The 12405-nt window shown below is 43.2% G+C and overlaps 1 protein-coding gene across 1 annotated transcript in view; it reads right to left on the bottom strand.

Annotated features, from left to right (window-relative positions):
- The window catches only part of ankrd12 (ankyrin repeat domain 12), a 41114-nt gene that overhangs the window by 23919 nt on the left and 4790 nt on the right, over positions 1-12405 (bottom strand). The gene's annotated exons all lie outside the window — the stretch shown is intronic.

The raw sequence follows: 12405 nt of genomic DNA, 5'->3' as shown, positions 1-12405 counted from the left end.
CCAGACATAATGTACTCTATGTGTGCTAAATGTGTATTCTTATGTAAGATTGGGTGCAGAGCTATTTCCCAGCCTTATCCATCACTTAAAAGCTCCCATAAAAATACAAGAATAACCCTAAATCTACAAGGGACAGGCTCGGAGCATGGCTCGCACACAAATCACAAACCTCATAAAATAGCCTAATGTTTGTGCACGAGAGGCGCAAATAGGGTTAACTTTACTGGCAGGAGAAGGAGGATCGGCCCCAGCCTTGACACACTGAAACACGCCCATTAAACTGGTCCGAGAGAGAGAGAGAGAGTCTGTGTGAGAGCCTTAAGAAGCCTACCGCCGCCACTCTGAATGTAGGTTAATGATCAGATACCCAAGCAGGGGACGAGAACAATGACGCCTTTACTGCCGATTATGGGTTAAAGAGGAGGGAGAGGGAATGGAGGGGGGATTGGGTCAAAGGTCAGGACCTAGGCATGGGTCTAGCTCTGCACAGACAGTCCTCAGATTTCAACCACAGCGCCAGCCTCACATGGAACAGCGTGACCTGCAAACACTGGGGATTTCTAGGCAAGTTCAGCAGCAACAGCACAATTCTAAATCAGGGAGAAGAAATAATGGAACTGGCACAGACCGACAAGGATATAAACAATGTGGGCAATTATTAACACCATGCATCAGCCTAACGTTATTAAAATGTGGCGTGTGTCTGGCTGGTGGCCATTGCAAAAAGGTAGCCATCCAATTTTGGGGAAGATATCTACTCAGTGCCTAGTGAATTAATGAAACTGACTGGTGAACAATCAAGTGAAACTTGAGCTTTCCTGCCTTAAATATAAGCCATTCCCCTTTCCAATACAGCAGAACAGGACGAAGGCAGAGCTTGAAGCCTCCGGAGTCAAAGAAGCCACTGACATGAGCATGAAGCAAAACATATCACTGGCTACCAGGGTGCTACAACCACAAGTGTGATCCCCAGCTATTGAGTTCCATATGAGCAGCGAGCAGGCCTCAATCTGAACAGGCTGAAGTGGAGAGGCAACTATGAGGGAGAGGTGTGTCACTTTTCATTACGGCACTCAAGACGTGACTACGTCTACACCTGTCAGACGTGACTACGTCTACACCTGTCACATCCTATTAGAGATGATGAGATGTGGATCCCATCATAGGCTCTGCACATGGCCCTCCATGCTGTGTCACAGCTTTACACTGTGGGCCTAGTCCTCCGTATGTCAGGCTGAGACAACAACATTGTGTCTTCAAACTTGGAGGAATACACAGACACTCCTGGAGGAATACACAGACACTCCTGGAGGAATACACAGACACTCCTGGAGGAATACGCTCTTTGATCAGCTAACTATTGTGCAACAAGAAGATGAAGAGTTTCACCTGTGTGTGTTGTGTGTTCACTACTGGGTTTTTGAAATGATGCAAATATATGGGTCATACTTGCTACATACATAGTATATTCAAATCTCTAGTGTTTTGACAATGCACCAACAAAAAATTGCCACAAAAAGAAGAAACTGCTTAAGTCTAGCTTAATATTATTCAAAAATATTATGACAAATCAATTCTAAGAAAAACTACATTTGTGATCAGGAAGCACAGATGCCAGATTCTTAAACCGTTTATCTGAATTGAGCCCAACTTGTAAGTACTGTAACCAGAATATTTTGTACATGCATTGTAAACATATTTGCAGCCTTTGAATCAAACTCTATATATTCACAACTGGCCCAGCTCTGAAATACTTTAAATAAACCTTGTCTACACGTCGTTTCCATCGCAGTCTGGATCTGGAAACCTCAGACTCTGACTTTATTTTTCTGGCATACAAAAAATATATACCGTAATTGAAAAAAAGTTCCATTTCCATTTAAATGATCTTAGATAACATGTACTCAAAAGTTCAAAGATACAGCTGGTTTCATGTGGTAAAATATGAATGCATTTGGTAGGCAACAATCTTTAAAGAGCTACCAATTGAATACTATTCCAAAATTAGTTTTACTTTCTTGCATGCACATTCTTGTATGCACAATCATTTTGTACGAGTGTGTGGACAACTCATTTCAAAATGGAACTCTTCAAAGATTATTGGGTTGTTTTTGTAGCCTACGTTGTAAAGCTGTGGAAATGGAAACAATCGTCAATATGCATACATAGTGCAGGTATGCTAAAAACCATAGCACTGTCAATGGTTGGTTCCCCTTCAGCATATTGTGTATGTGTATGTGCTCGCTGCATGCATGTGTGGCCCTGCACGGTGTGTTGTTGTGTGACAAAGACAAGCATGCTTGTCCGCTTTACCTTCCGTAACCGAATTTAACCACATTTCTGAAAATGTGTTTACAAAGTGCAAGGTTTAGAGTAATAGCACGTTTAATTACATACATAAAGGCAGAGAAATATCAGCACTTTAAAGGACCTGTACATAGACAATATATTTGCGTCCTTTCAACAACTTTCTGCAAAACACTCACTTCCTAATCACCATCATTTCAGATACTTACAAATCCGTAGCTTTGTCCGTGACATTAATCCCACATTTCCCAATCTTCCAGAGGTTACACCTGCAGACTCTTTTTTGACCCCACGGCCATTCATGAAGGGTATGATATCTTTTATGTATAATCTTATTCATTCTCTGCGTCCTACCTCCATTCAGAAGATTAAAAATCAATGGGAGGAGGATTTGGGGGAGGAGATCCCGGAGGAGCTGTGGAGCGACATCTTACATCTTGTTCATACTTCATCTATCTGTGCGAGGCATGGGCTAATTCAGTGTAAAATTCTTCACCGGGTGCATTTGACCAAAGTCCGACTGGCTAGGATCTATGATGACATCGACCCTACTTGTGACAGATGTCACTCGGCCCCTGCCACATACATTCATATGTTTTGGTTATGCCCCTCTTTGCACAAGTACTGGACAGAAATCTTTAATACTATCTCAGAAAGTGTTGGAGTGACACTTGAGCCTACCGCTCTAACAGCTCTTTTCGGAGTCCCTCCCCCCACAGTATCATTATCAAAATACCAAGCAGGCTTTGTGGCCTATACAACGCTTTTAGCAAGGCGCCTAATTCTATTAAAATGGAAATCCGTTAGCCCACCTTCTCATTCCTTATGGATCAGAGATATTCTTTATTTTATTAAATTGGAAAGAATTCGGTGTACGATGAGAGGCTCGTCAACTAGATTTTTGAAAACATGGGGACTATTTTTTAGGGTGGTGAAGGGTTTGCAGTTTCCTGAGATCCCAAAGGACTGATTTCTGTTTCTCTGTGATGTGTTGGGCCTGATGATGTCTGTCTGCTGTGCTGTCTTCTCTTCTTTTCTCTTGTGTGGGTGGGCTGTGTAGATTATGGATATTTGATCATGTACTTGTGCACTGTGTTTCTGATGGGTGATCGGATCGGACTATGTCAATTATTGTTTTACTTTTGTTTTGTTTTTGTTTTTGTTAATAAGAAAAAGGAAGTATCTCAGGGTGAGAATATTACTTGTGTACTGTTGCTGTTAGGGAGGGTATGGTATAGGTATTTGTTTTTCCTCCTCTTTTCCAGTAAACCTGTTTTCCTACGACCGTATACACATATCTTTACTTTTGTTTTTTGTTTTTCTTGTCTTTCCAGTCCTATAACAGGCAGTGAAATTTAAATACTGATGTGCTGTATCATTTATGCCCTGAAAACTTCAATAAACAGAAATGTGAAAAAAAAAAAAAATAAAGGCAGAGAAATAACAGAGATCCAATCGAGAGACATACACACCAATTGTCCTGTGAATAAATACTCATTAACCTATTTAGGAACAGGACGGTCCTCCACTCTACACAAAAGCATGGCCACTGAAAGAGCCAAAGTAAACAGGATGAGATGAGTGTTTTCTTTGGCATCAGTAAAATGAGAGCAGCACAGAAGAATGAAAACCCATTGTCAAATGGTCTTTTTCTCCCCTAAACTATCAACACACACTCATCTCTCTAGCTGCTCATTCATAAAAAACGCAACTTAATGCGCACTTTACTTAAAAGCCAACCATCACAACATAGCCTAGCTTTTCCTTCCTCATATGGGTTATCATGCTGCATTCAGTAGCAGCAAGAGCTCACAGACTCACAAATTGTCAACCCTCAAAAAGCACATGGGCTGGTGGTTATCAAGGGCGACATCAGCGTGACCTGCAGCCGTTACACACCGAGATACTGCACCCAACGTACCAAACAACAACAACGCTCTCTGCACACACTCTGCTGCTGGCAAGGCTAGCACATGTTGTGTAATCAGCTGGCTCCACCCTCTCCACACACAGACGCAGACACACACACTGACTTGCTGGGCCTCTCAGAGACGCAGATATTCAGCTGCCAGAGCCAACTGCAGATAGGCCTGGGCCTGGCTGGAGGCACTTCATATCGTGCGCGTCACTATGGTGCTTTTACAATGTTGTTTGAACGGCGACGCACTAAAGGTGGTCGATCGTCTGCAACTCGAGGGGAGAGTGATACCGTGCAGGTTTTCAAGCTCTGTCTGGAATTAGAAGAAGAGAGATGATTTTTGCCTTTAGCTCTAGTGTTGTTGTTTTTTTATCTTTTCTCAGAGGACATTTTTTTCCATAACCTCATCTCTCTTCCACAGAACCGTATTGATTCCGAGAACAACAAATGCCTGCATTTTGAGTTACACGGTCCTTAACGATGACTGACAATAATTTGTCAATTCTGAAGGTCTTCACCTTGTTGAGGAGAAGAATAAAGCAAGAAGTGACTGTTTTTGTTGTTGTTGTTGTTTTGGGGGGGGGGGGGGGGGGGGGGTTTCCCTGACAATGAAGACCTCGTGTGAATGTGATCAGTCAAAACAAAAAAAGAGGAACCGCATTTGTGCTATCATGTCAGAGTAAAAGGGCACCACTCGTGTGACATTAACGTGGCCAGAATTCAATATCAGCGTTAGGCCCGTGATGCTGATGAGATGCTGCTGAGCATAATGAGATGCTGATGTAAAGAACCTACAGCACGACATGAGGCTAGGGGACGGCGTAGACCTAGGAGGCAAAATATTAGTCCAAACATATCATAGCCGGCTACGTTAAGCCTCTCATGGAAAAGGTCTCCAGCACAAAGGCCACCATCTATTAGAGCAACACGATGACTCATTCTTATCGGGATTCACGTGAAAAAGGCTCCAACATTCAGCCAGCTGAGGCTCAAGCAGGAGAAAATGTACTCTTCATGACCCACCAGTAGACGATCATATTTATTATTCTCTAAGTATGTTTGCCAGACTGGAAAGGCAAGGAGACACACATTTTGTTTCCCCCTGTTCCTTTAATCTGAGTTTGTATCCCATCCCACCATCCCACCCCTTTCCAAGGTTCACCTCCCTACCCTGCCACCTCTAAATTTCATTTTCTTTACCCTCAGCATAGATACGGTCGGTCTGTGTGGGAACGCCCACAAAATGGTATACAGCTGGCGCGCGAGTAGGGTTAAACCCCCCATATATCTCAATGGGCTGACTCACCAAAGGACAGTGCTGCGGCTATACACTACAGGATTGTGGATTCTAGAGCAGAGCAGGTACATCGACGTCTGTTCAGAATGATGTGCGTTTACTGCGGTGGTTGAATCCCTGATCATGTCTGCCTGGGCTGGGCTAGCAGCTAAATGCTAACTATGCTAAATGGGGAGAACAGGGGGATTTACCCCACCCTGACCACGCCCCCAGCCAGCTACCCCAGCGTCTATGACGAGACACAGACTGTCTCTATTGTTGCAATACTGCTGCAATACTTATGTGAGGCACAAAAATAAACATGCTACTCACAGCTGTCTGAATAGTGTACATTCAATGAATGTTGAAAATGTTAAAATGTAACGTCATCGGGGGGGGGTTGTAGGGGGGCATTTAGAGCAGCATTTAGATCTGGACTACAAATCATGATGCTCGTTTTCTTGCTTCTCTATCTTCTTGCATTTTTCACAGTCTAAACATAGCTAAATATGGATTCACCACTAGGAAAAGATATTAAAGTAGAAAAACACTCACAGGCTCACAGCACACTCTTCCTCATGATCTACATACTTGCTGCTGCTTTACAGTAAAGCATAAGGTGCAGTGAATTACTGCACCTTATACCCTGTTCTCTAACAAACTAAGAGGCTTATAGTTATCCTGGCTGGCTAGGCTACAGTAACCATGGTGTGGTTTTCTCAATGTTATATGAGTCTTCGTATGAAACTGCCCATTATGCGCCTCCTGCCTGTGGCTGTTGTTATTTAGGCTACATTTGTCTGCTGTAGTACATTTTCATGCCTTCTCCAGGGCTCTGATCTAACTTTTTTCACCATCGTCCCGGGACGTCTCGAAATAAATGTAATGTAAATTACCGTATGTGGGCTGTGAATTTAAAATCGATGTTTTTCTACAATATCATTAGCTAAAATTATTCAGTGACCTTTGACATAAATTACACATCATACTACTAATACATATAATACTACATAATATGTAGGCCTATTATATGTATGATGTGGACTAGGGATGAAATGATTTTAATGAAATTCCTTACGATAACCGTACGCTTTGAAAAACATGGTAAACACTGTCCATCATCAACCAAAAGTTTTCAATACAAAACTTGGTTAAATGATTTCTGTGAGTGTATTAGTACTTTTTGAACATTTTCAGCACATTTTAACAACTAGGCATCTCGCGCGCTTGGTTCCTAGGCTCGCCTGCTGCACGGTCTCGCAAAGCGGCCTCGCCCGCCCTGCAGCTCGCCGAGCTGCACGGCTGCTGTGTGGCCTCGCCCCAGCAGCTTCTCTGGCCCATGGAGCTAGCTTTTTCTCAGCAGTAGTTTAGCCCTTTTCTCGGGAGCTCTGATGATGTCGCAATGCCTATGACATCCTCAGTGCCTATGACATCATCAGTGATGTCATAAGATGATTTTGTCATTAAACAAACAAGCAAACAGACAGACAAACAGAGCCCACTTGCTTCCTTTTAGATGATGATGATGATGATGATGATACCATGATAATACTGATAACCGTGATCATATTCGTCACTATAATTGTGATATGAAATTTTCATATTTCAATTATTTCAATTAATTTATATCCTCCATCGACCCTATTTTTATCGTCCCCGGGACGACGGGAGTTCCTTAAGCTAGAGCCCTGGCCTTCTCTCTCCATCTACACACATTTCTTGTATGAGCGCTTCGACTGAAGTACATCCAGATTATGTAAAATTGTGTTGTGATCACAATGTGAGCATGACCCCTCCCTTATCGTTGTTAAAATCTGACAGATTGAAGCAACTACAGTAAGCTTTGCTGAGGAAGGGACAGTGAAAATAAAAGTTGAGTTGAGCGTATGTATAATAAAAGTTGAGTTGAGCGTAGGGCTGGGCGATAAAACGATAGCAATATATATCGCGATAGAGACGTCACCAATAAAATTAAATGTGGTTCGATAGGGACGTTCGATAGAGCGCTTCCCTCTGCTCCGTGGCTCATACAGCCAATCATGTAACAGACAAACTCTGAGTGCACCCGCCCCCGCTCATAAACAGCCAATCATATCCCTTGACATTGGGCAGTGCTAGTGATGCGAACAGCACGTTTGGTTTCACCCGGCACCACCACCATGGTGAAACGGAACAACAGGAGGAGATGATGAGTGGGTGAAGAGATGTGATGTGGAGGAATTCATTGTCAATAAAAGGGACGCCGAACACAGAACACCATTGTACTTGTCTGTAAACGTTACAAAGAATTTGGTGTGAGTTTCAATTCATGTTAACGTAGATTGACAACGTGTTAACATGTGTTAATAGTGTTAACGTCACGAGCCCGCAGTCTTCTGTGCCTGGGACATTAACGTGAATGTTGGACACCAATTTCACAAATACGGACGTCTGCAACATTACTCTTTGCGGAATGCGGGGCAGCTCATTCAGTGATTCACCTAACATTAACCCTACAACCTTGAAATACACATTACCAAACATTTTTTTAGAAGGCTGGCAACGCTAGGAAGGCTATGTCATCAAAATAAAATGTCACAACTCACCATGTCTGTAAATTAGTAAATTACTGCTTGCAGTTGCATTCAGAGCATGTATGTGTGTGACAAATTACCTGTGTGCCTTGACAATAAGGTGGTTCAAAATAAAGTGGTTAAATGCAACCTTTTTCTTCTCGTTTTTTTTTATTAATAAAAACGGGGTCATTAAAATGATCAATAATTATTGATATGGACTCATATGAAATATTTTATATCGATATACTTTTTAACTATATCGCCCAGCCCTAGTTGAACGCGTGTTTAAAAGATGTCTACTACCTAGCCTGAAGTCATAGAATCCTTCAGACCAGCACCACAGCACATTTCACCACATCATAACAGCAGCAAGCAACATAAACAGCTAGATGCAACAGGAAACAGTTTTATATCTGGAGGACACAGCAGCTGCCAAGGTCCAGGATTCAGACACTTGAATCATTAAGAGGATAAACATGTCTCCATGCTGCAGCTGGTTACCTGTCTAAGTCACTGCCGCTGGCAGAGTAGGCAAACTTATCATCCACATCCAAATATTACCAGCATTACTGGTAATAATTTACTGACTTTCTAGCTTCTATAGATCTGATATAGCCTGACTCAATTTACTTCCCTGAGGCTAGTACTTACTGCTAGACCTACATTTTTTGGTATAAAATTGGCTGGATTTTCCCGCCACCTGTAGGTTCCGAGAAGCAGTAGCATATTTCCATTGACTGTGAATCTGCTACACTACTTAACTTACTAAGGATGTTTTCACACTAAACAGGGTTCATTTGAAAGGCACTAGAATTCGTTTTCCCACTTGGTGCGGTTCGTTTGGGCAGGTGTGAATACAGCAGTCGAACTCTGGTGGTGCGCACCAAAAGCGGACCAAACAACCGCATTGAGACGTCTTTGGAGAGGTGGTCTCTGTGCAGTTCCAAACTAACTCTGGTACGGTTCGTTTGTGGTGTGAATGTGATCCGACATCGATCCAACCCAACTGCAAGAAGCCTCGCGCATTTTTGGATTAAATCAGATCCTTTAGCCAGCTGCACTGTGTGTAATGGGCTGAGGAGGCACATTTTATGGTTAAAAACCTTGTCATTCTTCACATGCTGTTTTGGTGAGTGGTGAAACGGCGTGGATTATTTGGGGGGATTTTTTTTGCATGATTGCACTCGTAGGCAGTTTGGACTCGACCAATTTACCTCACTGGTCTCATAGGGCAACAAACGCCCAACAAGTCACTTCTTTTGTGATGATAAGATTGTCTGATTGCAGCATCTCCATTATTCGTTCCCACAACTTCCCAGTAGGGTTGCAAATTTCATGCATTTTTGTCGTGCAGCTTCGTGCACACAGCGCATGCGTACTGTGTACAGCGGAAGTGCTGTTTACAGGCAAACAAGGAAGTAACTCGGTGTGGGGGTTTACTCTGTGAATTACGTTTCACGTAACTATGGATTAATATTTCATCGCGTGGTGAGTACCCGAAGCACAAAGAGCTTTTTGGCGCTGTTAGATGTGTTTTTGGTGATTTTGAACGACTTTTGCCTCCATTCTATGGCGATACTAACGACGACTGTAGCTCACAGTTTATTGCGTGGAGAGTGACGGTAAACACATTGTGTATCTTGGTTATGTATGGGGGATATGGCAAATGAGCGAAACTCCCGAAAAGTTGGCGTATCCCTTTAACCGTTAACAATCAATAGTTGGTTAGGTCCTACGTATATGTAAGAACTACGTACTGTATAGAATTGGGAAGCAATTAACATGATTTGTATTAAGCGTTTTTTATTGCCAATGAGTGCCTGGGCCGTCACATAACTTTAAAAAAAGTAGACCTTCCCTCTCTCTGTTCAGGCTGTGTTGATTTTTCTAAAAAGGGACTCGGGCCGAGGTTCTGCGCAAAATCCAACGGATGTGACGTTTTCCCCCCCCTTTCTTTTTTTCTGATTTTGCCTTAATTTTCTCCCAAATTGTACTTGACCAATTCCCTCTGCTGCCCCGGTCACTGCCCCACCCACTCTGCTGCCCCGGTCACTGCCCCACCCACTCTGCTGCCCCGGTCACTGCCCCACCCACTCTGCTGCCCCGGTCACTGCCCCACCCACTCTGCTGCCCCGGTCACTGCCCCACCCACTCTGCTGCCCCGGTCACTGCCCCACCCACCCTGCTGCCCCGGCCACTGCCCCACCCACTCTGCTGCCCCGGTCACTGCCCCACCCACTCTGCTGCCCCGGTCACTGCCCCACCCACTCTGCTGCCCCGGTCACTGCCCCACCCACTCTGCTGCCCCGGTCACTGCCCCACCCACTCTGCTGCCCCGGTCACTGCCCCACCCACTCTGCCGATAATATATATATATAGGTCAGCTATGTCGTCCATCTGAGTCCTCAACACATTTCTCAATAACATGAGGACAAATCACGCAGCTTTACAGTTTGAAATGTGGGCTTGAGAATGTGTGAGATGCATAGGTGTTCATTTTCCAAGCTATCTGTACAGATTTTAGCACCATTTGGAAATGATGCATCATTCTCGCAATGAATCTTGGGGCACTTCACTTTTGTTATTGTCAGCCAAGTTTCCATCTTGGTTGGCAAGTAAATTCTAAAATCTTTATACATTTTCGCACTGTTTTGTTTTAGAATTGTACTTGGCTGTTACATATTAGTTCAAACGTGTCATGGAGGATGCAAGAATACATACTGAGAAAGACCCGTAAAAGCAGGTGCATCTGATAATATGGGCAAATTAACAAAAAAGGTTGTTAATCCTGCAACGTACAATGAACTACTGTCTGTTAGTGAAGACTAATGAGAGCAACCATGGCAGCAGACACCTTTCATACACCTGAGCCATGGTTTGTTGATTGGAGAAAATAAAGATAACCAATGTAATGCCATATACAAAGTAAGGCTATCTATATATCATCATCATCATCCTCATCAGTATGTAAATGGGAGGTAGGGCTCTGTTTGCTTCTCTGTCTATCTGTCTGTCCCATGTCCCACTGTGATGTCATAAATCCCACTGTGACATTATCAGTGATGTCATGAATCCCACTGTGACATCATCAATGATGTCATAAATCCCAGTGATGTGTGACATCAGCAGTGGTGTCATAAATCCCACTGTGACATCATCAGTGATCAGTGATGTCACAATAAAGAAGTGGGAGTCTGGCTTCAGACCCCCGTCTTCAGCCATGGACAGCTGAATGTTGCCAGCTCCAGGACATGTGATCCAGCATCCCTGAAGTATGCCATCAAGGAGCAGCCCGGAGCTGCGTATGTGAGCTGCAGGGCCAGCTGGGCCAGCTGGGCCAGCTGCAGGGCGGGCGAGTCCACGTGGTGAGCCTTGGAATCAAGCGTGCATAGCGCGCGGGATCCCTAGTATATATTATAAAGGGAGCAAGTGGGCAATGTTTGTCTGTCTCTTTCAATTTTTGTCCCACTGATAATGTCATAGGCATTGCGACATCATCAGTGATGTCCTAAGAGCAATAGTGATGTCATCAGTGATATAAAGTTGTGCAATCACAATGTCTATGACATCATCAGTGATGTCATAAGATGTTTTTGGTCAATAATGATGTCACTGATGACATCACTGATGAAGTCACATCACTGATGGTTGATGATGTCATAGACATTGTGACATCATCAGTGGGACTCGCTTATATAAGATGATTGTTGCAAATTGCATGAAACAATTTTAATGCAACTTGACATTTACACAAAGCAATTAAAAAATACGGTAATCAAATCTCATGCAACACTAGTTTGTTTCACTAAAACAAGCTAGCTAGATTGGTAATGTTTCATCTGTCATATTGTTTTTCCTTTTCTCTCTCGCTAACAGTACATTATACTGTATCAAGAGGGGAGTGTCATTGTAACTTGCATCTTCGTATCTTATCTTGTATCGTTTTCTAGCTGGATAATATCAATTCGGATGTCTTGTATCTGGTTTTCTTCTGCCACTGGCTGGCTACTTTCATTATGGCTGTCCCGGAGAATAGGAAGACAGCCATCAGACAGTGCATTAATAGCCTACTTAGCGTTTTGATTGGCTGTTGCATGAAACTAGTTTCACAAAGTTGAGAGTTTTCCAACTGTTGTAGCTGAGTTTCAGACAGGTTTCAAGTGAGTAGCAGAGGGCTTTAGACCATGCAAATCATTTGGAACTTAGTTTCACCTCAGTTTCAACCAACTCAAGTTGCGTGACAGTTTCACCGTGTAAAGCCAGCTTTAGGATACAAGTCACAGCAATCCATTTTATGCCTTCTACACTTTTGCCTTAAAGCTCTAGTGCGTAAATTTTGTAGTGTGGAA

Source organism: Poromitra crassiceps, assembly GCF_964638095.1.
Source record: "Poromitra crassiceps genome assembly, chromosome: 23".
In the NCBI taxonomy this organism is placed as follows: domain Eukaryota; kingdom Metazoa; phylum Chordata; class Actinopteri; order Beryciformes; family Melamphaidae; genus Poromitra; species Poromitra crassiceps.
The sequence above is the reverse complement of the archived record's forward strand: the minus strand, read 5'-3'. Positions and strand labels throughout refer to the sequence as shown.